This window comes from Dasypus novemcinctus, chromosome 1 (genome assembly GCF_030445035.2).
Source record: "Dasypus novemcinctus isolate mDasNov1 chromosome 1, mDasNov1.1.hap2, whole genome shotgun sequence".
NCBI lineage: Eukaryota > Metazoa > Chordata > Mammalia > Cingulata > Dasypodidae > Dasypus > Dasypus novemcinctus.
Genome location: NC_080673.1, coordinates 67,949,668 through 67,976,669, shown reverse-complemented (window position 1 = coordinate 67,976,669; position 27,002 = coordinate 67,949,668). Strand labels below are relative to the sequence as shown.

Below are 27,002 nucleotides of genomic sequence, written 5' to 3'. Positions count from 1 at the left end.
TCAAGACAGATTTCTGCCTCGAATGTCTGGATGATGCACAAATAGTCATTATTAATGTTTTAATATGTTGTATTTTTTCCCTTAAAAACATGATTTAAAAATTTGATGCATTCCTAAATTTTATGTCATTTACTTTTGGGGCCAATTTGTTGGTTTGTTGTTGTTGAGTTTTATGTAGAAATAAGTGGGAAAATATGTCAGTTTATTGTAATCTGTTATAGTCAACTTGTCAGCAAAAACATTTGTTTAGTTGTATCTCCCAAAGTACCTATTTCCCTGTATGAATAAAATGAATAAGCTTATTCTTGACAGAACTTATATTTGCAAGACTATGGTCTAATTCATCATTCTACCATCTTTCAAGCATCTGCCCATGAGCTGGAGACACAGTGATTTAGTAGATTGACTTTTTTTTAAAAGATGTATTTATTTATTTATTTCCCCCCTTCCCCTCTTCCCACCTGGCTGTTTTTACTATCTGTGTTGTCTTCTCTTCTCATGTTCTCTCCTCTCGGATTCACCGGGATTTGATCCTGGAGACCCCTGATGGGGAAGGAAGTTCCCTATCAATTGCATCACCTCAGTTCCTGGTTTTTGCTGTACTTCATCTTGACTCTCCTCTTGTCTCTCTTTTTTTGATGCATCATCATCTTGCTGCGTGATTCACATGTGTGGGGCACTGGCTCACCACGCAGGCACTCGTGTGGGCACTGGCTTGTAGTGCAGGCCTACTTTCTCTTCTTCTTTTTCACCAGGAAGCCCCAGGGATTGAACCCAGGTCCTCCCATGTGGTAGGCAGAAGCTCTATCATTTGAACCATATCCACTTCCCTAGATTGACTTTTATAGTCAGTCAAATACCAACAAAATTGTATATGCATTTGTCTCTGTCGCCATCCCTTTTCCATCTCTTCCTTTTTTGGTCCTGTTCTGAAGAAGGGGTCCTTTTACATATCACTGTGTCTATTGTTGCTACTAACTAAAACTAACAAATGAGAACCAAAGTTACAATTCTTTTGGAAGTATGGCTTACCCACTGTTGTGCTTCCTTGCTTCTCAGGCTCCCATGCAGTTAGAATGGCCATTGGGGTATGGGTGGAAATTATGTTTTCCACTTATATGCCTGTCTGATCTTCTATGCTCTCAATCTAAAATACCCCACAACATATTTCATGCTCTCCTTCTCTCATTCCTGCTCCCCCTAAAAGACTCTGAGCATGAAGTGGGCTTGGCCAAGTGGTTAGGGCATCCACCTACCACATGGGAGGTCTGCTGTTCAAACCCAGGCTTCCTTGACCCATGTGGAGCTGGCCCACGTGCAGTGCTTAGGCGTGCAAGGAGCACTGTGCCATACAGGGGTGACCCCGGTGTAGGGAAGTCCCACGCGCAAGGAGTGCGCCTGGTAAGGAGAGCTGCCCAGTGTGACAGAAAGTGCAGCCTGCCCAACAATGGCACTGCACACATGGAGAGCTGACACAGCAAGATGACACAACAAAAAGAAACACAGATTGCCACTGATGAGGATAGAAGCGGTCACAGAGGAACACGCAGCGAATGGACACAGAGAGCAGATAACTGGGGGCGGGGGGAGAAAAATAAATAAATAAAAATAAAAGACTCTAAGCATCTGCATCAGATTTTGATTGAGTAATAAATGCTTTTATTGTGTTAAGTCCTTGAGATTCCAGTTTATTCTGTAGCATAGCTTTGCCTACTCTGATCAATGCATAGAGGTATTTTTAATTTCAACGGTCACTATTAAGGATATTTTAGTCACAAATGAATGAAACTAATGATGAACTGACAGACACTGGGATGACTCTTTTGGGACATAATGAAGAGTACACTCCTTGAGCCCGTAGGATATTGTCAAGATAAGAATTTGTCCCTCATTGCTTGGATCTTCTCCCATCACATTTTTAGTTTATTGATTTGTAAAATGTGGTGATTTATACCCATGCAATAGAATTATTGTGAAGATTAAAAGAGATGCCATATGTCAAATATCTAGACTGGTGCCTGACACATACCAGATGCCAGAGCCATCCTGGGCAAGCATCAAAGATGTGATCCCATAATTAACTTTGTAAATTTCTGATGTGATTCACACATTGATGTTATTTACATTAGTGACATCTGTACATTTAAAATTCTTACTTAAAATTTGAACTCTCTAAATCTCAATGTCAGATAGCTCTGGCTCCCCTGCTTAAGTTGATGCGCATGGGTAAGACCCAATAAATGATAGCTCTTGTTATTTTCCTATTATTCTTCCAAAGGAGGTGAAAGCAACATTGCCATTGTGAGGCTTGATTGTTCTTCAAGCCTGGGCCAGAAAGGCTGACCTCCATGACCCAGGCTGTTAGCTGGGCAATCGCAGTGCAAATGATTGGACTGATGCCAGCTGGACTGACTTTTTCTAAAGAAAGAATGGACTGAGCTAGGGGCATAATAACATGTATACTCAGAATGTTTCTAATCACATGTATACTCAGAATGATTCTTTCTGTAAACAATAGCAGGGAGAGTCATGGATGGTGGTGGGGTGGTGAGATCAGGCATTACTACTATGTGAAAATGCAAACTTACCTAACCTCCCCAGCTCAATTTCCCACCTTCGCGATGAGCACATTAAACCAGAGGATCTTTAGCTAGAGGTTTCCTTTCTCTAATCTATTATACCAAAACGTAATTGAAGCTCCACATTGCTCAGTCTGTGCAAAAATGAATTCAAAGAAATGGTCTGCTATCCAAAAAGGAATTAAAATTCTCCAGATATTTTTGGAGTCTCTCAAAAACTGCCAAAGGAGGGGGCGGGGTACACATTGCTTTTTTGCAGGGGTATTCTTTTTTTTTTTTTTTTAAATAAAACAAAACAAAACAGTTTTATTGCAATATGTCACATACCATGCAATTCACCTATGTCAAGTATACAAATCGATAGATTTTAGTATGAGGTATGTATTTGTGTTAGTCAGCCAAAGGGATGCTGATGCAAAGTACCAGAAATCTGTTGGTTTTTATAAAGGGTATTTATTTAGGGTGGAAGCTTACAGTCACAAGGTCATAAAGCAGAAGTTACTTTCCTCACAGAAATCTGTTGTCACGTGTTCAAGCAAGATGGCTGCTGGTCTCTGCAAGGGTTCAGCCTTCCTCTTCCTCCTAAGGCTCTGTGGTCTCAGCTCCTTCCATTTCATCTGTGAGCTGGCATAAGGCTCATCTCTCTCCTCAGGACTCGTTTCTTTCCAGGCTTCCTCAGTTGTTCAGAGATCTGGTCTCTTCAACTGCAAACTATCGGGTGAATGGCTCGGTTGGCTCTCCCTGGGACTCCAGTGTCCAAAATAAACTTCTGTGTTCTCCTTCTCCATGTATTTACATCCCTGTCTTTGACTCAACATCCGTTCATATAGCCCGTAAAGGGGGGGCAGGCAGAGACTTAAACCGAGTTGCCCTAATGCCTAATGACATGAGCAAATGAAATCCTTAATTTTGATTTAATAAAGTAAAAGTGAAACCTCTGAAGTAATAGAGTCTAATACGCCAGAGGAACAGACCAGTTTACAAACACAGTCCAATACCTACTTTTGAAATTCATAAACAATACCAAACTGCCACAGTATTCTTTTTTTTAATCCCCGCCTCCTGCAGCTTTTTGCTTGCTGTCTGTTCTCTGTGTCCATTTGCTGTGCGTTCTTCTGTGTTTGTATTTATTTTTATTTTATTTCCCCCCCTTGCAGCTTGCTCGTTGTCTGCTCTCTTGTGTCCATTCGCTGTGTGCTCTTCTGTATTTTTGCTTGTCTCCCTTTTTTTTTATGCGTCATGTTGCTGAGTTGGAACTCCATGGTGCTTGCAGGCTGGTGGCTCTCCTCAGCGTGTGGGCGAGCCTGCCTTCACAAGGAGGCCCCAGGACGCGAACCCAGAGCCTCCCCTATGGTAGACGGGAGTCCAACTGATTGAACCACAGCTGCTTCCCATGCCACAGTATTCTTAATACAGAAAAAGCAACTTAAAATCTCTCCACTTATTGCTATTATCTTCCTGTGAAGGTTAATTTTATATGTCAACTTGGCTAGACTGGGTTGCCCAGTTGTTTGATCAAACATTAGCTTAAATGTTACTGTGGAGGTATTTTGTCCATGCACTTAGCATCTACAGTCGGTTGATTTTACTTAAAAGAGTAATCCCGGATAATAACTGTGGGCCTCATCTAATCAACTGAAGGCCCTAGAGCCAAAAACTGAGGGTTCCAGAGGAAGAAGAAATTCTGCTTCCAGACTACCGTGTCTGAGTTTCCAGCCTGCCGACCAGATCTATGAATTTCAGACTCAAGATGGCAATGTAAACTCTTGGAGAAATTTCCAGCCTGCTGGTCTGCCCTACAGATTTTGGTCTTGTCAGCCCCCTATAATTGTGTGAGCCAATTCTTTAAATAAATCTCTTTATTTATATATATGCACATATCCTGTTGGCTCTTTTTCTCTGGAGAACCTTGAGTGAGACACTTCCACATGGACATCAGGTACTCCCCAAAGCTCTGAATCTCCAACTGACACCTCCCAATCCTGCAAACTCTCCCTGGCACACATTTCACATGATTTTCTGGTCTCTCTCTCTCCCCTTCCTCTTTTCTACCTCTCCAGCTCTTTAATATGTAGACCAACTGGAATTTGCCCACGTTTCTATTTTCTCTCTGTTTTTTCATAACTCAGATTATAAGCAACCAAGGTGAATGCAGGAGCAACCTATATGGATCAGAAAATGTCTCCTTTGGACTTAGACGGTGGGTATAAGATATCAGGGGGAACACTGGGAAGTCTCACAATTATTTTTATTTCTGTTGGGCTATGGGCACACCGTGACTGTTCTCTCAACCGTTCTTACTCTCTGCACTTCGTCAACTCCACCTTTATGCGTAACTGGAAGTGCAGTGCTGTTTCTGAGGACAGCCTGAAGTTTCGGGGGACAAATGGTTGAATTAATTTCCAATAGATTGATAAAGATTCTGTTTGTCTAGTTTGTGCTGTAAAACTGCAAGTTTGTATTCACATTGGTTTTCACGTCTACCTAAGCAAAGAGGGACTCCTGGTAGCATCTCTGGGATGGATGTGGGTGTGCTGGTGAAGTGAAGAGCTGCTCTTGCCTGCTGGGCAGGCTGGATCTGAGAAGTCCACTCCAGGCCTCTCAACTCCCAGGAAAATCATCCCCAGGCAGTGCAAAAATTTCACTGTGACTCAGTTTGTTCAGTGTGTTGTTTTACAGAATTTTGTACGGATGAAAATCAACTAAAGAATAAATATTAAGCACATGCTGTGAGAAAAATATGGCCTAAATGTTCCATATAATGTAGTGTTCCTAGCCTCAAGTGATTTACTATTGGGTAAGTATATATGAGCACATTGAAAATGAAGAAAGAAGTTATCTTTTAGGACAAACGAATTCTTTTTTTAAAATTGAAAATATCTTTATATTAGGTTGATTAAAAATAATACACTCTTTATTGTAAAATAATTTTTTTTTGTTAATACAGTGAAGTATGAAGATGAAAGTATGAAAGACGAGAAATTCTGCTTCCTAGCAATAACTACTGTTAAAGTTTTGGTAAACATTCTTCTAGACATCTTGCTATACATACACATGCAAACACATATATTATATATACATAATTTTACATAAATGGATTTATAAAATACTATTTTATAACCATTTTTCTTTTTTTTACTCAGCAGTGTGTTAGAACTGGTTTTCCTGTCAATAAATGCAGATCAACATCATTATATTTAATTGTAACTGATTATTTGATTGCACCACAATCATTTATTTAACCAATCCCTAATTAAGGAAAATTAAATTATTTTCAATTCCTTAAAATAGTACAAGCAATCATTGCATTTGCCCAGTTATTTCCTTAATATAAGGACCTAAGTCCTGTTTAACTTCCTACTTCCTCACTGGGCGTCCTGGAATTTATACTCAACTCATACTTTTAGGGTCTGTTTTTGAGGGAACCAGAATGAAGTCACTCTTTATATTCTAGATTAAAGGTGTGGTAGGCAGAATAATGGTCCGTCCCCCAAAGACAACCATGTTCTAATTCCCAGAACTTGTAAATATGTTAACTTGCATATGTGATTAAATTAAGAATCTTGAGGGAAACGGACTTTGGCCCAGTGGTTAGGGCGTCCGTCTACCATATGGGAGGTCCGCGGTTCAAGCCCCGGGCCTCCGTGACCCGTGTAGAGCTGGCCATGCGCAGTGCTGATGCGCACAAGGAGTGCCGTGCCACGCAAGGGTGTCCCCCACGTGGGGGAGCCCCACGCGCAAGGAGTGCACCAGTGAGGAAAGCCGCCCAGCGTGAAAAGAAAGTGCAGCCTGCGCAGGAATGGCGCCGCCCACACTTCCTGTGCCGCTGACGACAACAGAAGCGGATAAAGAAACAAGACACAGCAAATAGATACCAAGAACAGACAACCAGGGGAGGGGGGGAAATTAAATAAATAAATAAATCTTAAAAAAAAAAAAAAAAAAAGAATCTTGAGAACTAGAAATTATACTGCATTATCCAGGTGGGCCCAGTGTAAGTCAGATGAAAGAGGAAGGCAGAAAAAAGAAAGTGTCAGGGTGATAAATGTGAGAAAGACTTGACCAGCTATCCTGGCTTTGAAGATGGAAGTGGGTCATAAGTCAAGGAATGTGGAGAAGCAAGCTTGAAAAAGTAAGGAAACGGATTGTCCCCAGAATCCTCCAGAAGCGAATGCAGCCCTGCCAACACCTTGATTTTAGCTCAGTGAGACCTGTGTTGGACTTCTAAACCACAGAACTGTAAGATAAGACATTTGCATTGTTTTAACCTATCAAGTTTGTGGTACTTTATTATAACTGCAGTTGAAAACTAATACAAAAGTAAAAAAATACATGGCAAAACTGATGCCAGAAGCATCGTAAGGCAGTGCTCATTATTCCAAAAGAGGGGTACAAGCAATGAGACTCAGAAAAGGGAGAAATGTGCTCCTTCTTTTTGAGAAGGGTATTCATTTGCTTGTAGGTGATTTTAGAGTTGATGACTCAATGACCAGTAAATATAGGTATTGTCCAGAATCAGATGTTCTCCCAAGCTGAGCATTTGTGAGTTTGAATTTACTTTAAAATTCTGTTGGACTTTTGAAAACTTTACTGTGTATAAAATTACCTTGGAAAAATAAAAAGTTAGAAAAGATTATTGGACAAATTTGTTTAAAATGCAGATTTCTGGATCTCAATTCCAGTAGATTTTGACTCAAAGATCTGGAATAAGGCTAGGGATTTGCACTTAAAATCAGGTCTTTTGGCTACGTATTGCTTTAGGGGATTCTCCTACTAGAAAGCCCTGATCCTTGGTGTTTTAGTCTGGTAGGCTGCTCAAACCGGATACCATGAAATGAGTTGGCTTATTTTTTATTTTTATATTTTTTGTTTAGGTTGGCTTTTAATAATGAGAATTTAATAATTTACAGTTTGAGGTCATGAGAATGTCCAAATCAAGGCATCCTCAGGGATACCCTTTCTTCCTGAAGACCGACAGCCTGTGATCCTTGGCAAAGCAAGAGCAGCGTCTTTCCGGGTTTCGTTGCTTTCAGCTTTTTGCTACCGTGGATTCTCTCCCTGTGTGTCTGAATTTCATTCTCTTATACAGGACTCCAGTAAGAGCATTAAGACCCAGACTGGGCCATGTCTTATTTGAAGTAAACTCATCAGAAAGTCTTATTAACAATATGTGTACGTCCGCAGGAATGGATTAACTTTAAGAACATGATTTCCTAGGCTACATAGAGCTTTAAATCATCACACCTGGTGTCTGGAAATGGGGTCTCCATGGTGCTTATTTGTCAGGCAGGTATTGTAAGCGAGATCAGAAGAGACGAGACTCACTTGCACTTATGCACTATTATATCATGTGTAAAAATCTTAGTTTTATTTCTTTTTGGGGCAGTCATTCAAAACAGACATTAGGGCCAACCAGAGACCAATTGTAATAAATGGGGTTGGCTCATGTCGCCCTGACAGAGAATGATTTTATGATTGGTTTGCCTGCAATGGTATTTCCTCATTTGACTGATGGTCACATAGTTTCCAAGTGACCTTGTGGAGCAGGGCAATTAAGCTGCTACCAACTAAAAGATACAAAGGCAAACATTTGGAACATACTGAGAATTTCAGAGGTGCTGAAGGGTGTCTTGAATCTTCCCCAATGAGGGCAGTGGAGGTCACCTGAAAGAATGCTCACATTTGCCTCACGCCTTTTAGAAGGAGGCTCTGTGCTTGTCTAGCTCCATGAAGCTCTCTGAAATGTCAGAAGATAAGAAATGCCTCTCAGCACGAAGGCTCCCAGACACATATGTGACAAGAAATTTGGCATCAGCTTTACAAGTGTCAGATGTCTAGGATAAAGCAATATGGGTATAGTATTTCTGGTGCTATTTTGGGGCCTTGTGCATGAGCCTGCAGCATTAGAAAAACTGCCTTTCAGTTTTGGGTGATAGCCTCCCTAGGGCTCTGCACAGGTACCTGAAAGTACAGCTGGGTTACATACCATTTATGGGCCATGGCAAGTCACCTATAGATATATTACTGACCTTTGAGGGAGCATCCTCAAGGGACCAGGCATCTCCCAGCCTTTGATGAGTTAGGTGGCACAGCCTCAGAGCCTTCATCTGACGGTATCTTATAAGCATTAATCAACTCTTACAACACAAGTGCAAAGTTATAAACACTCTTATCCTCATTTTTCAGGCATGGAATAAATAAAGCATAGACACAGAGTCACAGACTCAGTGGGTTTATTTATCTTATTGTCTAATGACATCAGGTGAATTAACTGCAGAATGAATTTCTACTTTATATAACTAAGGGAATATGTTTCCTTCTGAGAGAGAATTTTGGCAATTTATGACTTGTTGAAAGACTTGAAGTTCCTAGGCTGGCTGTTCATTGGTTAAGAGCAAATGCTTGGGGCACTTGGTTTAATGGCTGTCATAAGCTGTGTGAAAAAAATGTGTAAGAAAAAAAATGGTAATGTAGAGAGGATGTTATGGCAATAATATCCAAAAAGGAATATTGTAGATATAGTCTGAGTGATAATAAATCCCTCTTATTCAAGGTATTTGATACTGGCTGGGTCCTGTTTAATTTTATTTTTATTTAGTTAGATTTTTAAAGTTCAGTGATAAGCTATGGAAGGTCAAAGTGATTCCCCTGAATGAATCAAGTATGGAAAAAGAAGATGCATGAGAAAAGATGAAGGCATTGCATTAAATAACTTGTATAAAGGAAGACTGATGGCAAATTATATGATCTGTAAGTATTCTCACAAAATGCCATTGTAGAAAACAGTTTAATTCTCTTGATGACAAAATTTGAAAAAATAGTTTATCCCAAAGCTAGAGGGGTTGAAAGACTCATAAGAAACAATTTCCAGATGTTGAAGATGGTTAAAAACCAGAACGGCTACCCAGAAAGCAACTCCCCTTTTCTGATAGTTCTCTTATAAATAGGCTAAATCAGCAAGGTATGATGGAAGTTAAGGGCTTCAGATGGTGTCTTCAGCTCCCTGAGGGGCACTACCGGGTGGTGAAATTTTTTCCCTTTCAACTTTTTAGTTTGAGATAATTTTAGACTTGAAGAAGAGCTGCAAAATTAGTACCTAGGATTCCCACATATTCTTTACCTAGCTTCCCCTAATGTTAGCATCTTACATAACTATGGTACTTATCACAACTAAGAAATTAATGTTGGTAAAAATAGTGGTGGGGATTTTGAGGGGAGGCAGAATAGATAGGGCTATGGTTTCCCACATCTCTTCTAACAGGGCAGATCATTTTTATCTGTTTGCTATGTTGGAATTTCACATAAGGTTTTACTTAAAGAAAGTTCTATCACTAAAACTTTGAAAACCATAGATCTGGGCGGAGGGGTAGTTGGACTGACACTTCTTCCTAGAATTTTGTGCTGCTTTTGTTAATCATTTCAAAGGTCAAGTAATTGGGGGGGTGGTAAATGTGTTTTGTAAAGACATTTATTGATATGACTCAATGGTATATGTCTTAGTTTACTAGGGCTGCTATGATGAGTACCACATAATGGGTTGGCTCATGGTTTTGTGGCTAGAAGGAGTCCAAAATCCAGATATTGGCTTGCTTTCCCCCAGAGAGTGTAGCATTCTAGGCACTGGCTGCCAGCCGTGCTTGGGGTTCCTTGGCTTGTGTCTCTGTCTCCTGTAACAGGATGGATGTTTTCTCCTTTCTGTATGCTCTTCTGGTTTCTGCTGACTTCTGGCTTTGGTTCCTCCATGTAGCTTTCTCTGACTTATGAATTCTGGTGTCTTTTCTTTAAAAGGCTCCCAGTGTATGGACAAAACTGCCCTGGATTCAGTTAGCCTTACCTTAACTAAAAATAACATCTTCAAAAGATCCTATTTATAAATGGATTCAATGAAGATCAAGATTAAGAATGTATCTTTTGAGTGGGTACATAATTTAGTCTACCATAGGACATATACATTTTTTTCCTTGATCTCATCAACCTTATCCTATCTCAGGCAGGGTCTTTTTTTTTTTTAATTAGAGAAGCTGTAGGTTTACAGAAAAACCATGCATAAAATATAGAGAACCCAAGGAGCAGATGTAGCTCAGTGGTTGAGAGTCTGTTTCCCATGTATGAGATCCTAGCTTCAATCCCTGGTACCTCCAATATATATATATATGGTTCCCTTATACCACCCTATTATTCACACCTTGCATTAATGTGGTACATTTGTTACAACTCTTGAAAGAATATTTTGTAATTGTGGTATTAACTATAGTTCACCGTTTATAATATGATTTACTATTTGTTTTGTATAGTCCTATATTTTAAAAAAATTTTATTCTAGAAACCTAAAATTTTCCCTTTAAACTGCATTCAAATATATAATTCAGTAGCATTAATTAGGTTCACAATTTTGTGCTACCATCATCACCATATATTACTAATATTTTATGTTCAACCCTCTGTACAATCCTTCCAGTACCAAAGCCAAGGCCTGGTATGGGGCCTGTACTTGACTAATATTTGTTCAAATGAATTAAATTGGCATGTTCACTCTTCTCTTTTCTGCACATAACTTTCTTCTTACTCAAATATGACTTGTTCAGGTGTTCTCTGACAACCTTAACTAAAATAACAATTCTGTACCATCTATCCCTATTTAACCCTATTTTTTCTTTTTAACTGTGAGCTTTTTCCTTTTAATTTAGAGTTCTTATCATTATGTAAAAGATGATTTGTTTGTTCATATGTTTGTTAAAAGTTAGTGGTTTGTCTCCTGCTGATAGTAAGTTCCTTGAGGGAGATAACCTTATCTTGTTTTGTTGAATCATTATTTCTAGAATGCTGTCTGGTACTTGGGACTTCACACGTATTGAAAGGGTAAATGAATGCAGAAATGGTTTCCTGTACTTGGAAGGCATAAGTGGTCAACTTCAGAAAGCTTCATTTAAGCATCTTTGAATTCATAAATTGCACATATGAAACTACACAGTGTGACTATTTTTTCAATTGGATCATTGCATTTAAAAACTTCCTTATGTCTTTCACTGATGTTGGAAAATTCTTATTTCAGTCTTAATGATACTGCAGCTGGTAACCTCATAGGGATATTTTTTTAAGAGAAAGGATAAATGCTATGAAACTTTTTTTTTCTTTTTTTTTTAATATTTATTTATTATTATTATTTTTTAATTACATTAAAAAAATATATGAGGTCCCATTCAACCCCACCGCCCCCGCCCCCCACTCCCCCCACAGCAACACTCTCTCCCATCATCGTGATACATCCATTGCACCTGGTAAGTTCATCTCTGAGAATCACTGCACCCCATAGTCAATGGTCCACATCATAGCCCAGACTCTCTCATGTTCCATCCAGTGGGCCCTGGGGGGATCTATAGTGTCCCGTAATTGTCCGTGAAGCACTATCCAGGACAACTCCACGTCCCGAAAACGCCTCCACATCTCATCTCTTCCTCCCGTTCCCCACACCCAGCAGCCCCCATGGCTACCGTTCCCACACCCATTTCACATTTCCTCTGTGGACATTGGATTGGTTGTGTCCATTGCACACCTATGTCAAGTGAGGGCTTAGATTCCACATGGGTACTGGATGCACTCTTCCCGCTTCTAGTTGTAGACACTCTAGGCTCCATGTTGTGGTGTTTGACCTTCTTCAACTCCATGTTAGCTGAGTGGAGTAAGTCCAATAAGTCAAAGTGTAGGAGCTGAAGTCTGTTGAGGCTCTGGGCCTGGGTGTCATATTATCAGTCCAGAGATTCAAATCCCCTACATATATCTTAAACTCAGCACCAACTACAATTCCAATAAAGTAGCATGCAAGTCTTGTGAAAAGAGATCCCCTCTGAGTCCATTTCTATCACGCAGAAACACCAGTTCCAAAGAAGGGCCATCTGTCATGGCAGTGAACCCCTTCTGTCATGACCATAGAACCCGTGGGTCTCTTTATCCCTCAAAAGAACCAATACCTGGGGTTGTATCTACCTTATCTGTCTCTTAGACTCTGTTCAGTTGTACATAGGGGTATTCCTTCTGACAACCTCCAGACTCTTTTTTAGAGACTCACAGCCTTATAATCTCATTTCTCCTTTCCATTTCCCCCTTACATTAGGTCAAACCGCTTCCCGAAGTCATGTTATTATATGTAGACAGGTATATTCTGCTGTTCCGCATTGAATCTTTAATTCAAGGTCATTTTCTAGTTGCTTCTTCAGCTGGTATGTGGTAGTGATCCCTCGGTGCCAGGGAGGCTCATCCCCGGGTGTCGTGTCCCACGCTGGGGGGAATGCATCACATCTACACGCTGAGTTTGGCTGTGAGAGTGGCCACATTTGAGTAACATGAAGGCTGTCCGGAGGAAACCCCCAGGCACAATGCTACTCTAGGCCTTGTTCTTATTGCAGGTGCATAGGCTCAAAAGTGTAGCCATTAGTATCAAGAGCCCACTGTTGGGCCCTCCTTCCTTCCTGGTTCTTGCCGTTGCACCTGGAGGATTGCCGCTGCTCTCCCAGGGCCCACAACAGTGACCCCCCGGCCAGGAGCCCAGTACCCCCCCAGCTGTTGTTTTTAATTGTTTCCACTATGAGTATATATAGACATTACCATATACCCTGGGCATATGCCCTGTATAACTCCCTGTCAACCACATATATCCTGTCAATAACATCCCATATCAGTATTCCTCCACTGCCATTGTAGAACCACTCTGTGATCCAAAACTTCCCGATGAAACTTTTTGAGCTCTAAGAAAGATAATAACTAAATTCAGTATAGTTGCATTGCCACTATTAATTAGTATCATGCATAAGCAACAGAATCATGCAGCTTCATCAGTGAAGCTAGCTCATGTCGTAGGTCCAGCTCCAAAATCTTCCAAAATGAGTCATGATGAGGATTTTTTTTCTTTGCTTTTGTACAGGGGGATTTCGTGCAGCTCTGTCTGGAGCTCTATGCATTCATCATGGTAATCTATGGCTTAAGAGCTGCATAGAGGCATCTCATTTTTTCCTGAATGTGGAGGCAGAATAATGCCCCCAAAGATGTCCAATCCTAGTCCTTGGAATGTGTGACTATGTTAAGTTTCATGGCAACAGAGAATTTAAATGGAATTGAAGCTGCTAATCAGCTGATGAGATGGGGAGAGTATCCTAGAGTATCCAGGTGGACCCAATGTAAATACAAGGATCCTTAAAAGTGAAAGAGGTAGAAAAGAGAAAGTGTTGGAATGATGCAATAAAAGAAAGCATCAACTAATCATTGCTGCATTTGAAGATGGGAGGGGGGTCATAAGCCAAAGAATGCTGACAGCTTCTAGAAATTGGAAAAAGCAAGAAAATGGAGTTGCCCCTAGAGCCTCTAGAAAGAAATGCAGCCATGCCAACATCTTGATTTTAGCCCAGCGAGATACATTTCTGAATTCCAGCCCTGTAAGACATTAAATCTGTGTTCTTTAAAGCCACTAAGTTTATGGTAATTTGTTATAGCACCTCTAAGAATCTCATACACTGAGTCTCAGTCACATCACTATGTTTAGCTATAAGACCCTGCACCATCTATTCCCACTCAACCTACTCAATTTTATCTGCTTTTACTCTCCAGTAATATCTTCTGCTCTAGTAAGATCAATTTCCACCTGACTGCCACGTACGCTATGATCATTCCCATGCCCAAATATTGCCTATCTGTGAATTTCTATGATTGGAAAATAATTCTTTCTTCTAGCTAGAATGACTCAATGTGGGCATGATTTCTTCTTCCCATGAACTACTAGGTCAGCCTTGATTGTCCTGACTCTGCTGATACTCGGATGTTAAATTGATTTCAATCAAAATGAATTGAATATCTGCCATGTGCTCACACAGATGTCATGAAGATGAGGATGATTAAAAGGCCTACTCTAATGGACACACACAATTTGTTGGGGAGACAGACACAGAAGCAGTTACAAAACAATATGCTATATGCTTACTAAAATGTCTTTAGCACACCACAGGAATGAAGGGAAAAGAATGCCTGACTGAAGGCGGGTGGTGGGAATGTGGGAGGAAGTGGGAACAAAGATCACAGGTTGGGTTTAAGAAAAACTTTTCAGTTTAGGGGGTGTTTGGTCTGACTCATTAATGATGAGCAAAAGTATGGGAAAGGCTATTTTAGGTAGAGAGAACTGCTAGCTCAAAGGAGAGAGGTTAAGATATCATATTCTATGTAGAGAATACAAATTGTTTGGTATAACACTAGGGGGAAAGTGTCAAGAGATTAGGCTAGAAAGAGGCAGAAATCAGATGTTAAGTAGTTTTAAAGATTATTCTAAGTTATTTGTTTTCTATTCTGAAGGACTTGTGGGGAACTACTGAAGAATTTAAGTGAATCATTTGAAGACAAATGATTTTTGTCTTCAAAAGTTGCCTGAGGGAGAATGGATTTGAAAGAGTTTAGGATAAAGGAAAGATAACAATTGGGAAGCCATGGTCTAGGTGAGAAATCATTAGGGTCTGGATTTGGAGAAGAGGGAATTGACATGAGGAAGAATCACCAGTAAGGAGACCATAGGATGGTAGACTAGGTGAGCAGTGGTAGCAATACTTGAGACAGGAAAGTTGATTTTGTGATGAAAATAAAGGGTTTCATTTAAGACACATTGAATTTGGGATGCACACTGGACATGAAGATGGAAATGTCCAGCAGGCAGTGGGCATCAGAACTCAGGCAAAGAATTTAGGCTGGAGACAATTTTGGAATCATTAGAATATAGGTGAGTGTGTAAGAAGAGAAGAAGGCAGAACTATGCAAATCCCACCACATGGGAGATAAACAGCAGACACCAGGAATAAACAATTCATTATGTTTTAGGAGACCCAGGAGACTGTGGTATCCCAGTAGGAGAAGGAAGGGGGCATAGCAAGGAGATTTAAAAGAACATGGAAAGCCACCAAGAGATCAGATAGAGGGACATTTTTGTTATATTTGGGTGACCTTGTTGAGAGAGTTTCAGTGAATTGTGAGAATGGAAGTCAGAGACAGAGAGTGAATGAGAGGTGTGGAAGTGGGAAAACCCAGAGTGAACAACATTTCCAAGAAGTTGGGCTTTGGGAAGTCAAAGGTAGAGAGTAAAGTTGGAAAAGATTTTAACTTATTTATATGCTAAGTGGGAAGAACCTTTGAGAAACAAAGATTGCAGATACAGGAGAGAGAAATGGAGAAGAGGGAGCAAGAGAGCAAAAGTGGAGAGAGGGAGGGAATGAAGGAGAGATACTGAAAGAGAGGGAATAATTGGAAACAGAAGAAAGCAGATAATCTACTATTGGTAGAGGATCTAGCTTTAGATGAGAAAAGGATCCCTCTTAACTGAGATGTGATACAGGTTAGTTTATAGATTGTGGGGCAGGATTGTGGGTAAGAATTCACAATAGCTATCATTCTCTTTATGAGAGAGAAATTGTGAGCCATATCTCCTCCCTCAGGGGGGACAGGTTTGGAGTATACAGGAAATTGGTAAGTTAGGTGCTGAAGGTCTCAGTAACTGCATTCATGTTTTGATCACTTCTCTAATAGCCTAAGTTTACATCAATAAGGGGTTGGTTGAAGTCAACAGTGTAACAAAGCTCATCTGCAGGTAAGAGAGCTTCCTCCTCTGCTGTCAGGGAGGCAGTCATGAGAAGGAGTGGAGTCATGTTGTGTGGCAATTCCCAAACTGACATAAGGGATAGTGTGAACTTTTTGTACTTTTCCAAGGAGAAAAAATAAATATCAACACAGAGATAATGGCTACCTCTTGGCTGTTGCACTAATAACTTGCTTCACTTCTACCCCAACTCTGCCTTCCTTGTTGGGAGGCAAGAGCAGAATTTTTGAAGGGTCGAATATGGAAGATAAGGTTGATGTCTTTGTTCTAATATGACCAAAAGAGATGGGAGTCTTTCATTAGTTTCCTGTGTTTGCTGTAACAAAATTCCCACATACTAATGGCTTAAAACAACCTAAATTTATTCTCTCACTGTTCTGGATACGAAGCCCAACATCGAGGTGCTGGCAGGGCCGTGCTGCCCCTGAAGCCTCTAGGGGAGAATCCTTCTTTGTCTCTTCCAGCTTCTGGAGGCTCCAGGTGTCCACTGGCTTGTGGCTGCCTCTCTCCAACCTCCCCTTCCATGGTTACCTTGCCTACTTGTCAGTGTCTGTGTCTTTTCTTCTTCTGTCTCTTATAAGGACAGTGTCACAAGATTTAGGGTCCACCTGGATAGTCCAGATAATCTTATCTCACTATCCTTAACTTAATTACATCTGCAAAGGCCCCGTTTCCAAACAAAGTCATATTCACAGGTTCCAGGTGGATGTATCTTTTGGGTGCTGTCATTCAATTCATTACAAATCCCAAAAGACTTGAACTCTTTGATCAATGAATCAGATATCTTCTCTTTTACTTCAGAGTGCATTGTGCTTTCCCACAAAACAGTAGGGAGTACTCAGTGTTATGTAAAGGGTTTGTATTGGTGTATCAGCTCGAGCTCATGCTAAGAAAATAGGTATTGTTTTGAAATAACAGTAATTTGGCAATGTCTAATTTCATCACTCTTGTTGATTGACCCTCTTGCATTTTGGAATTCAAAGGAATAAATTCAAAAGGCTGAAATTCTATGAGGCCAGGGCCTCTGCTTCGTTTATGGCATAGGCGTGTTTCATAAAATAGGTCTTAAGATTCTTTCTTTGCCTCCAGAAACAATAGTTGGCAAGACAGATACAACTAAAGATACAGAATAAATATTACAGCTGGATTCAGAGAGACAGATCTGGAACCCTGGCAATGTTCTTCATAGGGTGCCAATAGAGCCTGGCATTGAAGAGTCCCTGAATCATAATGTGTGCAGAAAGATCAAAGATTAACATGAGGAAATAAAGTGATTCCAAGGATATTAACATTCAGATTGCAGTTAAGAGCACTGCTTGTTCAACAGTCTTCAATAGACTAAAGGGTATTTAATTAAAGTAATGGGAAACCCAAAACATTTCTTATTCATGATATTACAAAAACATTTTTCTTCAACTAATAGTTCTGTGCTTATGATTCTCAAATATAGCTATTCTGGTCACTAATTCTCATTTTTATTCCAGTCCCCAATTGGAAACTGTTTATAGGGTATTTCTAATTAGGAGTTCTGCCTTCATATCAGTGTTTATATATTCAAAACCAAACTAATGTTTTCCAAGAATCCCAACAATCCCTCCCCAAATCTCAATTTCCGTTATAACCAGTGTTAAATCGTCCCCTAGATTTCTCAAATTGAGAGCAAGTTATAGAGGGATGAAGTCTGAAATAGGTGTCAGGATTTGGGAGTTTAATTTAAATTCTGCCACTCATGCTTGCATAATTTTAGTAAATTCATATATCCTTCAGGATCTGTCTCCTTATGTGTAAAATTAAGGACCTGGGCTGGAAGCTAGACAATGCAGTCATTTATTTAAACAATTTTCAGCATGTGCAGTGTGTCAGTCCACCTTTCATGGGGCCAGGTAAGGGGCTGTGACAGGCATGGATCCTGACATTGTGGACCCGATGTTCCTCTGAACGTTTGTGATCTCCCCTCTGGCATGACGCCATCAGTCTTTCACTAATCCCTATTGATTCTGGCCTCAAAGGACCTTTGCTTGGGCCCTTCCTTGTCTCTCCTCCTGCTCTCAGTTGAGTCAAGGAGGCAGTCCTTGGGCCAGTGGTTAGGTCATCCATCTACCACATGGGAAGTCCACTGTTCAAACCCCGGGCCTCCTTGACTCGTGTGGAGCTGGCCCATGCGCAGTGCTGATGCACACAAGGAGTGCCCTGCCACGCAGGGGTGTCCCCCCCCGTAGGGGAGCCCCACGTGCAAGGAGTGTGCCCCGTAAGGAGAGCTCCCCAGTGCAAAAGAAAGTGAAGCCTGCCCGGGAATGGTGCTGCACATACAGAGAGCTGACACAAGATGACGCAACAAAGAGAAACACAGATTCCCGTGCCGGTGACAACAACAGAAGTGGACAAAGAAGATGCAGCAAATAGACACAGAGAACAGACAACCAGGGTTGGGGGGGAAGGGGAGAGAAATAAATAAGTAAATAAATCTTTAAAAAAAAAAATGAGGCAGTCGCTGCTCCTGCTCGAATGCCTGTGGGACCCTCCTCACTGGGCTCTCTCTTTCTCTCCCCACCTCAGCCTTGCTGCACAGGGCACTCTTTTGTCAGGTCAGTCACCCCCTCAAGAATCTAATACTCTCTATTTCCTCTTATAAAAGATGCCTGGTTTTTTAGACTATTGCCAAGGGTCCTCTGTAGTCTGTTCTTATCTTCAGGTCTAATTTCATCAATATTTCCACCAAGAAATTCATCTTTGGTGAGGTGAAGCTCCTCATTCTTCCCCAAACATGGCTCATATCTACATTTCTGTTCTTGCTGATTCTCCCTCCTGAAGTCCTCACCCCCCTCCTCCGCACCTCCTGACTAACTCCGTTGCCCCATGGCTCAGGGAAGACCTGACATTCTTTCGGATGACTTCCTCAGAACCCCCAGCCACAATCCTCTCTTCCTTGTTTAACATCCCAAGGCTTCTGGTGTGTATTGTGCATGTTTCGGGCCATTGGCTACAGAGTATTAGAGCATTCTTATTTGTTACATGTGCAAGTCTTAGAACGTCATACATTTGGGAGCTCTGTACGCACAGGTACTATGTCAAACATTTCTTTTTCAGTCTAACTGTTCTACAAACACAGAACAGAGGTTAAGACTGTGGCCTCTGAAGTGTGGCTACCTGAGTTCTTAATGTGGCTTCATCTCTTCCTAGCTTATTAACTTATCCTCTTCTGTTTCCTTATTTGCAAAATTGGGATAATAAAATTACCTGCCTCAGTTATCCACTAGTTAATATGAGTAAACTAGTTACTAGTTTGTCACTAGTTACGTGGGTGAAGTGCTTAAAACATAGCTTGGTATGTAGTAAGTGCTCAAGCAGTGTTAACTATTACTATTTCATTCATTGGGTTATTGTGAGGATTAGATGAAATAATTGATGTGAAACCTTTGGCACAGTGCCTGGTCCATAGTAAATATTCAATAAATATTAGTTACTATTAGTATTCTATCTAGAAGGTGATAAGACTATGTGGAAAAGAAAATGGCAATAGTCATAATTACTGTCAAATATTTAAAATTTATGAAATAGCATTGTAATAATTTTTATTTTTTCCAGCACTTAATATAATTTACCAACAAGTCAATTGTGAATTCCTAAATACATGCAGCTTTTCTGTACTATCTTTTAAAAAACTAATTTTATTTATTTTTAATTTGGCAAAATATACCTAACATAAAAATCATTTTAAACATTTTAAGTGGACAGTTCTTTGACATTAAATACATTGACAATATTGTGTAACTTTCAGCACTATCTATTTCCAGACTACTTTCATTATCCCAAATCAAAACTTATACCCCTTTGGCAATAATTTCCTATTCCCACTTACCCTGACCCCTGGTAACTGTGATTTTGCTTTCTGTCTCTACGAATTTGCTTACTCTAAGAATTTCATATAGGATAATTGTATAGTATTTGTCCTTTTGCGTCTAACTTATTTCATGCAACATAAAGTTTTCAAGGTTCACCCATGTTGTAGCATGTATCAGCACTTCATTCCTTTTTATGGCTGAAAAACAGTCCATTGCACGAATATACATTTTGGTTATCTGTTCTTCTGTTAATGGACATTCAGGTGCTTCCACCTTTTGGCTACTGGGAGTAATGTTGTTATGAATATTGGTATACAAATATCTGTTTGAATATCCGCTTCCAATTACTTTGGGTATATATACCTAGGAGTGGAATTGCCTGGTTGTATGGTAATTCGATGTTTAACTTTCTGAGGAACTGCCAAACTGCTTTCCAAGTGGCTGTACCATTTTACATTCCCACCAGCAATGTAGGGAGGCTCTTATTTCTCTGTATCTTCATTAACTCTTGTTAGTTTTTCTTTTTTTCTTTTTTTTAATGGTAGCCATCCTAGTGGATGTGAAGGGATATCAGGTTGTTAAAATTTGCATTTCTCTAATGGTTAATGATGTTGAAAATTTTTTTGTATGTTTATTGGCCATGTGAATATCTTCTTCAGAAAAATGTCTCCTCAAATCTTTGGCCCATTTTTAAATTGGGTTGTTTGACTTTTTGTTGTTGAGTTGTAGGAGTAAACCCTTACCAGATATGTGTTTTCCAAATATTTTCTCCCTTTCTGTAGGTTGCTTTTTTACTTTCTTGATTAAGTCCTTCGATGTGCAAAAGTTTTTAATTTTGATGAAATCACTTAATCTATTTTTCTTTTGTTGCTTGTGCTTTTCCATTGTTTACTACAAGATCCTGAAGATATTTCACTATGTTTTGTTATCTTGTAAGAGGGTTATAGTATTAGCTCTTAATACTATAGTGTAAGTATAATATACTATAACTCTTATATTTAGGTCATTGATCCATTTTTAATTAATTTTTGTACATGGTATAGGGGATCCATCTTAATTCTTTTGCTTGTGGATTTCCAATTATCCCAGCACCATTTGTTGAAAACTATTATTTCCCTGTTGAGTGGACTTGGCAATTTTGTCAAAATCAACAGGCCATAGAGGTGTGGATTTATGTCTGACCTCTCAATTCTGTTCCTTTGGTCTGTATTTCTACCCTTATGCCAGTACCACAGTGTCTTAATTACTATAGCTTGGTAATAAGGGAGATGGGATTGTGAGTCCTCCAATTTTGTTCTTCTTTCTCAAGATTGTTTTGGCTTATTCTGGGCCCCTTTCAAATTCCATATGAGCTTGAGGATCAGCTTTTCCATTTTTGAAAAAAAAAAGGCAGCTGAAATTTTGATAGGGATTGCATAGAATTTGTAGCTCACTTTAGGTAGTATTGACATCTCAGCAATATCAAGTCATTAATAGAATGAAGGGGAAAACCCTGTATGATCATTTCAGTTGACACAGAAAAAGGCATTCAAAAAAATCCAACATCCTTTCATGACAAAAACACTCAAAAAACTCAGAACAGAAGGGAACTTTCTCATCATGATAAAGGGCATTTATTAAAAACCCACAGCAAATATCATATTCAATGGTGAAATATTGAAAGCTTTCCCACTAAGATCAGGAACAAGACAAGGATGCCTCTTGTCACCACTATTTTTTTTTTTTTTATTAATTTTTTTATTTTTTATTGACTTTGTAATAATATTACATTAAAAATATATATGTGAGGTCCCATTCAACCCCACCCCCCCACCCCCCCTCTCCGCCCCCCCAACAACACTCGTTCCCATCATCATGACACATCCATTGGATTTGGTAAGTACATCTTTGGGCACCTCTGCACCTCATATACATTGGTTCACATCATGGCCCATACTCTCCTCTATTCCATCATGTAGGCCCTGTGAGGATTTACAATGTCCGGTGATTACCTCTGAAGCACCATCCAGGGCAGCTCCATGTCCCGAAGACGCCTCCACCTCTCATCTCTTCCTGCCTTTCCCCATACCCTTTGTCCATTATGTCCACTTTTCCCAATCCAATGCCACCTCTTCTATGTGGACACTGGATTGGTTGTGTCCATTGCACCTTTATGTCAAGAGGAGGCTCAGATTCCACCTGGATGCTGGATGCAATCCTCCCATTTTCAGTTGTAATCACTCTAGGCTCCATGGTGTGGTGGTTGTCCTTCTTCACCTCCATCTTAGCTGAGTGTGGTAAGTCCAATAAATCAGATTGTAGGTGCTGGAGTCTGTTGAGGCTCAGGATCTGGCTATCACATTGTCAGTCCAGAGATTCAAATCCCCTAAATATATCTTAAACCCCAACATTAACTGCACCTCCAGCACATTAGCATGAAAGTCTTATGAAGGGAGATCCCATCTGAGTCCAGATTCATCACACATAAACACCATTTCCAAAGAGGGGCCATCTGCCCTGGTAGTTAACCCCATCGGCCATGACCATAACTCCCATGGGTCTCTTTAGCCCTCAAAGGAACCAATATCTGGGGGTTGTATCTGCTTTATCTGTCTCTCTGACTCTGCTCAGTTGTGCATGAGGGCAAACCTTCTGCCAGCCTCCAGACTCTTTTTTAGAAACTCGTAGCCATATAAACTCATTTCTCCTTTCCATTTCCCCCTTACTTTAGGTCAAACAGCATTTTAAAGTCATGGTATTTTATGTAGACATGGATATTCTGCTGATCCGCATTGAACCTTCCGTATAAGGTCATTTTCCAGTTGCATCATCAGTTGGTAGTTGATAGTGGTCCCTCGTTGCCAGGGAGGCTCATCCCCGGGTGTCATGTCCCACGCTGGGGGGAAGGCATTGCATTTACATGCTGAGTTTGGCTTCGAGACTGGCCACATTTGAGTAACATGAAGGCTGACAGAAGGAAATTCTCAGGCACAAAGTTGCTCTAGGCCTTGTTATTATTTTGGGTTTATCAGCTCACAAGCATAGTCATTAGTATCAGGGGCTCACTGTTGAACCCTCACTCCCTCCCGGTCCCCACCACTGTACCTGGGAGACTGTCGCTGCTCCCCTAGGGACCACGTCTTGTCACCACTATTATTCAACATTGTACTGGAAGTTCTAACCAGAAGAGTCAGGCAAGATCCAAATTGGAAAGGAAGAAGTAAAAGTATCCCTAGTCACAAATGACGTGATCCTATATATAGAAAACCCCAAATAAGAATCCACAAGAAAGCTACTGGAACTGATAAACTGATTCAGCAAAGTTGCAGGATACAAGCTAAACATGCAGAAAGTGCGGGTTTCTGTACACCACTAATGAACAATCTGAAATGGAAATCAAGAAAACAATTCCATTTACAAAAGCATCTAAAGGAATAAAATAACTAGGAATAAATTTAACCAAGAAAGGGAAAGACTTGTATACTGAAAACTACAAAACATTGATGAATGAAATTAAAATAGACCTAAATAAATGGAATGGCATCTTGTGTTCATGGGTTGTACAATCTTAAAAATTTTTTTGCTGTGGTCAAATATACATAATATGATCTCTATTTCTTTAAAGAAGAGAAAACTGAGGTTCGGAGAGATTAAGTAACTAGACAAACTCCACTAGAAAGTACTGAAGCAGATGAAATACCAAGGAATCTGTACCTTCTAAGTTATTCTTAGGCTTCTGGTCATGAGTTGGATTTTTGGGGACATTTGATCTGGTAGTAAAAAATAAACATGAAATGTGGGTTTGCACAGTGCTGGTTCTTATCCTGACTTTACCCACTGACTTGGGCAGGATATTTAATCTTGCAGAGGTTATGTTTCTTTATCTGTAAGATTGGGACAATAATACCTCCCTCCTAGGATTGTGATGGGAATTAAAGAGGTAACATAAGTAAAGCTTCCAGCACAAGGCCTGGTGTCTGATGGTATTTATTACATTTTAGACTCCTTTTTCTCTGCCTTGAAAATTTGAGCTAACGGTTATATCTTTTAGTGCTTTCATTAGCTTGCAATTTGAATTAAAATACAATTTAGTGACCAGAGAAGCAACACTTAATACTTGGCATTCCATTACCCTGACTTGTGTTATAAATAAACCAACACGGCTGGTATTAATGGCATGTGAACACCTGGCACAATTTATTAAGAATCCACTGTCAGTGCAGCATGTCCTACTACATGTTCTTTTTCTACAAGCTGTGGCACACCCCAGTTGAGAAGTAGGGGAAATTATTTGCCAAGTAGGAGAAGAATTTGAGATTGTAAATATAGTTGAGTTGGGAATGCTCGGATGTGCATGTGTTTTGAGCACTTTGAGCAAGCGTTTCAGTGAGTCTTTTGAAGGTCATATTCCTTTTTGGTGAGTATGTCATTGGAATTTTCCAAGGATTGTTTTATTTTAGTCCTTGGACTGAGCTGGTGGTGATACAATCTGTGGTTGAAAATAGCATGAATGATCTGTTAGAAGCAACATTTATGTCCCAAGATATTAATAAAGCCAGTTAATAAAGCCAGGAATTAATTGATAGGAATTCCCTTCACAAACTTAAGATTCCTTTTAAGTAAGTAGGCACAGGTTACACCGTGTGGTCCAACAGGCTCTTGCACACGTTGTAACATTTAAGCAGGCAGTACAGAGGCTATACTTTTCCTTCTCTTCCTTTTAAAATTTTAATCAGGATGTGTTACCTTACATGGTGAAGGATCCTCTGCAATTTCACTGCTTTCTCTGAAGAACAACTGCTGACCAGTGTGACTGGCTGGCAGAGACAATCAGCTCCTTGAGTTTGCATGTGCTTTCCTGTTCCACTTTCCACCTGAACTCTCATCTTAAAGATTATGATTTCATGGGCTTAATTTAGGAAAAAAATTATTGCCTAAATATGTCCTGTTTATACATCTTATTAATTTGCATCAACAATTTGAACTATTTCACAATTTTGATAGCATGAAAGGGGTTGATCATTATGAATAAAACTCTCAAAATAGTTATTTGAGAAAAATGTGGGTGATTTTATCAGCAGGATTAGAGTAAATAAGTATGACCGACTTATTAGACTGTCTTGAGGTCAAATTCTGTGTCTGCCTCTTACAAGCTATGCTATTCTGGGCAAGCTGCTTAACTTTTCTGAGCCTTGCAGGGTTCTCAAGAGGACTAAATGAGACAATATATGTATGTGCCATGGCACAGTACCTGGCATGTACTGTCTCTTAACAAATATAAGCTTTTAAAAAATTACTGTTAATATCATATTACAATGATTTGCAAGGTTGGACTCTCTAAGAGGGAAATGAGATGGTATTTTAAAAGATTTTAAAAGTCCTGAAACTTGAAACTGGTTAAGCAAATCCTTTTGGGGAAGTTGCTTATCTGTAAAGAAAATGGTTGGATGATGGAATCTGAAAGTCTTTTTGTGCATTTTTAATGGCCAGGAGAACCACAAAGGGCAGAAGTGGGAGAAATTGGTTGATGATATTGTCGACTCTATAATCTCTAATTTTGATTGGAGTCCAGTGAAAAGACGACACCATAAGAAGAGAGAAATTCAGGTTATATTTCTCAAGCACCTATCTACTTCTTCACAAAGCCTGTGAGGAGTCCATGTATGCATACATGCATCTGTCCATCTATCCAAATATAGATCATCTCCTGTATTTTAGGTGCTGAATAATTTTTCTGGGGCAATTAAAAAATTCCAGCCCTTAAGGTGTTTACAGACTATTTGGGGAGGCATATAAACAAATAGTTTTAAAAATAATAGGAGTGGAACATATAAAATGTCAGGGAAGCTTAGATTTTGGCAGTTTGCATATCCAAGTGCATCACTGTTGTAATAAAAATTTTTAGAAGAAAAAAAGGAGACATTCCACGTCAAGTGTACACATCTAATGTGCGCCATACTCTGACTTCAGAAATGAGAATGGATAAAAGTTTTGTACCTTGGCCTTAAAAGAATGCAGAATTTCTTAAGAGTTTACAGAAATTTAAGAAGGGATTCCAGGAGTCTCTCAGAGCTTCCTTCCAATGTGCCCTTCTATCAAGAGAGGTGTGAACAACTTAGGAAAGGTCTTGCTGGGCTTTATCCTCTTAAAATATAGATGATGGCACTTCCTGACCAGTAAGGAAACCAAGAAGGAGGTGCAGGCGAGGTGGTAATTGAGTGCAGAGCTGAGAGTAGGTGGAGCTTTGAGCAATGAGCCTGCAATCTGCAGATTCCTGACCAGTGAGTATCCTAATGCCAGAGGCTGAAAGAAGCAGGTTAGATGTTGGCCTCACTTGCTCACTCCCTTCTCCAAACAAAGAGGCTCAATCCCAGTTCGGAAGTCAGTGGCTCAGAAAGGATTAATTGATTTAGGGCTTTTCCTGGCAGGGGCAAGGAAGAGCCGGGTCCAAAGTCTTTGAGGTAAATCAGACCCTGGGCTCCTGCTGAGAGGTCATGGGGGCGAAGGGTCACATTAATTACCTTTGTAAAGAGATGTCCTTTGTTGACTTCAAAACAAAAAAACTTCAAAAGCGACAATTCTGAGGCAGTGTGCAAATCGACTGGCAGTCCTTTATGAACTGTGGACAGAAACTAAAATGGGAAGGGGTCAGGGAAACTTTATGGACTGCAGACTAAAACTGGGACTATGTTGCTGATTTCAATGTAAATATAGCACCAATGACAAGGTCCCACATCTTTCTGAAGCATGAGGGGCACCCTGACTTAGTGGAGGAAACAGGGGCTTTGGACTACTATTGGCTATTCTTTTGTGTGGGTGATTTAACTTTAAGTAGATAACGTCCATGAAACTATAAAAACAGTGACGATATTTATTTCAGTGGTTTCGTGAATAGTAAATTATATGACAGGGCTCAGCATAGTGCTTGGCATAAAGGGATTCACTTTTAGGGTTCCCTCCCCCCAACCATATGGCAGCCAG

General features: G+C 40.0%; 1 long non-coding RNA gene across 2 annotated transcripts in view; it reads left to right on the top strand.

Moving 5' to 3' along the window:
* The first annotated feature begins 6,319 nt into the window (after positions 1-6,319).
* LOC139438878 (uncharacterized) overlaps positions 6,320-27,002 on the top strand; it is a 71,158-nt gene continuing 50,475 nt past the window's right edge. For both annotated transcript variants that reach the window (XR_011648634.1, XR_011648633.1), the window contains exon 1: positions 6,320-6,818. This is a non-coding gene — a long non-coding RNA (uncharacterized lncRNA). The remainder of the gene's footprint in view (positions 6,819-27,002) is intronic.